Source organism: Paramormyrops kingsleyae, chromosome 3 (assembly GCF_048594095.1).
Source record: "Paramormyrops kingsleyae isolate MSU_618 chromosome 3, PKINGS_0.4, whole genome shotgun sequence".
NCBI lineage: Eukaryota > Metazoa > Chordata > Actinopteri > Osteoglossiformes > Mormyridae > Paramormyrops > Paramormyrops kingsleyae.
Genome location: NC_132799.1, coordinates 42,639,672 through 42,645,532, shown reverse-complemented (window position 1 = coordinate 42,645,532; position 5,861 = coordinate 42,639,672). Strand labels below are relative to the sequence as shown.

General features: G+C 36.8%; 1 long non-coding RNA gene across 1 annotated transcript; it reads left to right on the top strand.

Annotated features, from left to right (window-relative positions):
• Positions 1-2,162: 2,162 nt before the first annotated feature.
• LOC140588324 (uncharacterized) lies at positions 2,163-4,525 on the top strand. Its single transcript, XR_011989690.1, has 3 exons — positions 2,163-2,505; positions 2,644-2,972; positions 3,459-4,525. It is a non-coding gene; the product is annotated as an uncharacterized lncRNA (long non-coding RNA).
• The last annotated feature ends 1,336 nt before the right edge of the window (positions 4,526-5,861 follow it).

Below are 5,861 nucleotides of genomic sequence, written 5' to 3'. Positions count from 1 at the left end.
AAAAAATTCTTGAGCCTCTTGTGAACGACCTCATCACTTTAGAGCAACAAGGTGTGTTTGTAAATCACCTGGAAACATTTATCAGAGGCACAGTACAATATGTGGTTGCGGACAGTCTTGGTGCACATGCTTTGGCAGGTTTTGTTGAGAATTTTTCAGGGGAATATTTTTGTAGGTTTTGCAATGCCACTCGCACAGATATTCAGTCAAAAGAGGTCAGAGATGGTGTTTTTCCTCTCAGATCTGAAGAGCAGCATGACGTACATGTTGCAGATGCATGTGAGAAAGGAGAAGCATGTTTTGGTGTAAAAAATGCTTGTCCTTTATCTGTGAACCTCTCATACTTTAAAGTCACTGCAGGTTTTCCCCCAGATTTGGCCCATGATCTCTTAGAGGGTATAGTACCTGTTGAGTTGGCAGGGTGCTTTGAAATATGTATAAAGAAGAAATATTTCACCTTTGACCAACTTAATAAGCTGATTCAGGAATTCCCATTCAGATGGGGAGATAAGACCAATCGCCCTCATGTGCTTCCACTCAATTTTGTGAGAAAAAAAACTATTGGGGGAAACGCACATGAGAATTGGTGTCTCCTGCGGCTAATACCATTAATTGTTGGAAAACTTATACCTCAGGATGAACCTGCTTGGGAGCTCATTCTTCTCTTAAAAGACATTGTTGAGCTTCTTGTATGTCCTGTGTATACTAGCGAGTCTGTTGCATACTTGGATAGCAAAATTTCTGAGCACCGCAATAGGTTCCAATTACTTTTTCCAGAAAGAAAGCTTTTGCCAAAGCATCACTTTCTGGAGCATTATCCAGCAATGATTTGTCTCTTTGGTCCACCTGTCTTTTTCTGGACAATGAGATTCGAAGCCAAGCACAGTTTTTTTAAACAGGTAGCTAGGCATACAAACTGCTTCAAAAATATCACTAAGACTTTGGCCAGGAAACATCAGCTCATGGTTGGACAATTTATGCAGTCATCCCAGTGTGATGAATCACCTGTAGAGGTTACTCGCATTTCAACTGTTCCTGTCGATGTTCTTCATGAAGACATTGCTTACACCTTTAATCAAAAATACCCGAATGTTTTTGCTATTAATTTAGCTCAGACAGTAGTTTCTGATGGCATAAAGTACACAAAGGGCATGATCATTGTGCATGGAACAATTAGTGGATTGCCTGATTTTGCAGAAATTGTGCAGATTTGTGTTTTGAAAGATGGAATTGCTTTTATAGCAAAAAAGTTATGTTCCTGGTACAATGAACACTATCGATCCTTTGAATTGGAACAACATCCAAGGGATGTTATGTTTATAGAGCTGGGTGAATTGACAGATCGTTATCCTCTCTCTCATTACAAAGTTGGATCTGTTCGTATGGTTACCTTGAAAAGGTACATACATGCTGCTTAACCTTTTTTTTTTTTTTTTTTTTTTAAGAGTGATGAATCAAACAAAGAAAATGACTGATCCAGCAAAGTTAAAAATTGTTCTAGGAGATGGTGACTCAATGAAATTGACACTGCCCTCTGGAATACCCAAATCTGTTGAAGAACTTGAATCTGAGATTAAGAAACAATGTGGTGTCTCAGGACATTTCAGGCTGCAGTATCTTGATGCTGACTTTGATGATTTCCTGATTCTTACCTCAACTGTGGATCTCCAAGACAAAGGAACAGTTAAAGTGGTAGCACAATGTGCAGCAAGTGCACATGATATTTGTTCTGTTTCTTCAGCAGACACTGATATTCTCTCATCAACTTCATCTCAGACACCTAGCATGTTAGTTTCTCCAACACCATCAAATGATTCTTCTGCCGCAGCTTCTGAGGCCATGTCTTCATCTGCAAAGCTAAGGAGTGAAATCTGGCCAATTAACTTTCCAATCCCTACATTTCCCTATGAGGTAGAGCTAGAACTACAGAAAGCCAATGAAGAATTCTTGAATGCTGGTACTTCACTTAACATAGACGCAAAGCCTAAACTAAAATCAGAAATTCTGAAATCCTTAGCTGCAGAAATAGTGAAGTACAAAGTGTACCCGAGGTGTGAAGAATATGAAGAGGTTGCAAAAGCTCTGATTAAAAAGCATCCAAGCCTTTAGGAAAGGGGTTCTGTTGGTGGGTTCTATGGCTGGAAAGTCAGTCTACAGTGGAAGATGGGGAACTATCGTCGTACTTTGCGAGCAGCAGGCTGTCCCGAAGTAAAGATAAATTCTTTAAAACACAAACATGGTGAAAATACAAATACCAAGAAAGTCAAAAAGCCCAGGAAGGCTGAAGTCAATTTCTATCCTGATTATCCAGCTGGAGAGAACAAACGAAGCCTAGAAGAAGAACGATTAGCATTGCTGTCTGAGGTTCAGAAAAATGACAACTATCAAATTATTAAACAAAAAATGGAAAGAACATTTGCCTACAGAAGACATGAAGTAATTGAAGATGTGCCCTTCATTGTTGACTTCCAAAGCAGATGGCCAGCTCTGTTTTGTGAATATGAGGTAAATATGATTATATAACTGTATTTATTTCTTTAGTAGTTTTAAATGGTGAAACAAATTCCCTTATGTAAAATTATTCTTTATTCATGTCCATACTCTACTGTCCTTACAACAATCTTATGTCTCTTAAATCCATAGATTGCTGCTGAGTTCACTCGAATCAACACCATCCCACTTATTCAAACATTTATGTCAAAACTGGATTGTTACACAAGCAAGCTGACCAGCATCTACCGAAGAAAAGGAGGAGTTGCAGGACGTAAAATTAGCAAATTAATGGCTGCCATTGACCAAGTATATGATCTGTATTTATGATGCTTGTGTATAATTTACATAGTGATTAGCCTCTACTTAATGTCTCTACTCGTCTACAGAATGATACCATCTCAACTCGGAGAGCGTGCATTGTCAGAGCACTTTCTGTGTATCTAAATGAAGACTATGAAAACCTCATGAAGGAGTATGCAGTAAGTATTCTCAGACAGTCTTTTGTGCATTTTTAAAGTAAAAAATTATTCCCCAAAATCATTAGACAATACAATAAAGTGCTCACATATGGGCCAAATTCACATAATATAGTCAAGAAATATAAATACGCGAAGTATATTTAACTCGGTCAAGAACAAAAACAACCAAATTGAGTAGTCTATTAATGAAAAATTTAAACCGAATAGTTCATATGTAACTTTAGTGCGGCTGCAGGAACATCAGTGGTGCTTTATCATTGCTTTATAGAACTTTTGAAATCTAGTGTGCTCTGCCCTTCTCTCTTCCTTCTTCTTCTGGCAACTCATTGATGTGAAACATTAAGGAATGGACAACTGATACAGAATTCTCTGATTATTTGCTTTTTCTGGATACACTGCTAAGCTATGTTAAATTTGCAACCTGCATTTTTGATGCAAGATGCAGTTAAAATGACTGAACAGTGTTACTGTTTTTGTGTTTTATAGGACGCAGACTCTGAGAATGCAGAAAGAGACATGGCCAACACAGTCATTGGAATTTACATCATCAGACCTGAAGATGCAGAAGTCTGTGACCTACCATCGGATGTTGGACTCATTGTTGAGGGAGTGAAAGTCCTTCAAAATCTTGGCGATGTCACCAAGGCTTGTGCTCTTCTTTTGGGAATCATATACAGCTTGAATCTCAGCTATCCACCAGACCTGAAGTATACTTTTGAGTTCTTTCAAAAAGTGTTACTAGGACTTGATGCACAGAAACTTTCACACAAAATACAGGTGCTCAAAAACAAACTTGTTGATTGAATCAACACATCTTTATTTCTCTTTCATTTTGTTTTTCCGAGATCTGTGACGGTTAAATTGTCTGTGGTTTTAAAAATTAGGGGGCAGTTTTAATGTTACCATTGTTGATGGCCATTTGGAGCATGCTGCCTATCTTAAGCAGACTTGTTTTATTGTTTTTAGGAACTGTGAAGTTAAAATTCTTTGCAGTTGTTTACAAAAAAAATGGAGGCCAGTTTGAATGTTTCCTTTACTAAAGCTTCTAAACATTTTAAATATAAATTTTTTTTAATGTCGCAGCATTTTATGGTGTGCTCCCTGACTTAAACAAAATTTCCTTTTGTTTTATTTTTCTAATTAAAATTATTCATTACAATATTTGAAGGCAGTTGCACATTGTATGACTTTGGGAAGAATGTTTGCAATTGACTAGAATTATTATTTTTTTTTAACAAACTGACATTTAAGCTGTTTGTGGTCATTTACAAAAATAGAGGCCAGTGTTAATGTTACCTTAATTGTTCGCATAAAGGATCTGAAATATCAGACAGGAAGTTGTGCAGCATTTGGAGGTATCCTGTTTAATTTCAACAGACATTTGATCCAAGTAAGATTTTTATCATTTCTTGAAGACAGTTGCACTTTAAAAGAACTTGTAAAGAATGTTTACTATTGAAATGATTATGCTGTAGTCTAATTGTTTCCAAGGACCTGGTTGTCTATTGCAAGACCTTGCAAAAAATAAAATAAACGTGTTTTGTTTCTGGAAATATGCTTGTGATTATTTAACTATTAGCTCTACAAGTGGAAACCTTGAAGTAAATAAAATCTATAAAACGTGTGTTACATATTAAAAGTTTGTAAATGTAACAAAATTAAGTTAAGTTTACATATAATTTATGTGTAATAGTGACAAATCTGAATTGTTCGGATTTACTTTAAAAAGCTTTGTCAACTTTACCTGAATTTCTGTTGTTCATACAACTAAATTGTTAATTGTAGAAACTACTCAACCTACTTGCGTGGAACCACTTGACACTACTTTTTTATGTAAATCCAACAAATCATTTTTTTGAGTGTACTAGTGCACAGCACAGAGCTGCCTTACCAACATCATGGGATATCCCAGACGGCCAGAGTGTTTCAGACAGAGAGCGGAAAATGTACACTCACCTAAAGGATTATTAGGAACACCTGTTCAATTTCTCATTAATGCAATTATCTAATCAACCAAACACATGGCAGTTGCTTCAATGCATTTAGGGGTGTGGTCCTGGTCAAGACAATCTCCTGAACTCCAAACTGAATGTCAGAATGGGAAAGAAAGGTGATTTAAGCTATTTTGAGCGTGGCATGGTTGTTGGTGCCAGATGGGCCGGTCTGAGTATTTCACAATCTGCTCAGTTACTGGGATTTTCACGCACAACCATTTCTAGGGTTTACAAAGAATGGTGTGCAAAGGGAAAAACATCCAGTACACTCAAAAAAATTATTCATGCCCCTCTTAAATATGACATATTTAAATATAGTTTGCTTTGTTTAAATATATCAATTTTAAAAATATGCATGTATATTTAATAGCTGTAACACAAAAAGTTTTAATAGTTTCACATATGAGATTCATTAACGTAAAGTAAATTAGTTCGTTTAGGGAACCGCCCACTGATCATGTGCGAGAACACGCTTTACTAATCTTTGTCTACCATTTTGAAAAAGGCATTTTCTCATTAGGGCTGCAACACCGGTGGGGAGGATGATACATTTACGTTACTGACTTTAACTTGACGTTCATTCCTCGGTAAGTATTTTTTGTGTATTTTACTTTGCTATTTACCAAAGTATGTTTTATATTAAGCAAGGTGAATTTTGCTTGGTTATAACGTGATTAAAGCTGGAGTTGGCGTTTTTTGTTTTTGCTAATAAGGTTACGTTAGCCTCTCCTGCTGCTGTGCTTAAGTATCTCAGGCAGGCCAGAGGACCGCTTGTTGTAGGAGTGGGAGTGAACTGTGGTTACGTTAAACAGGGTTATATTCTGACTTCTAACTTTTACAACCGCGAAATCCATGTCGCAACCGTTGCTACCTCAAGTTGAACGATAGTATAGGT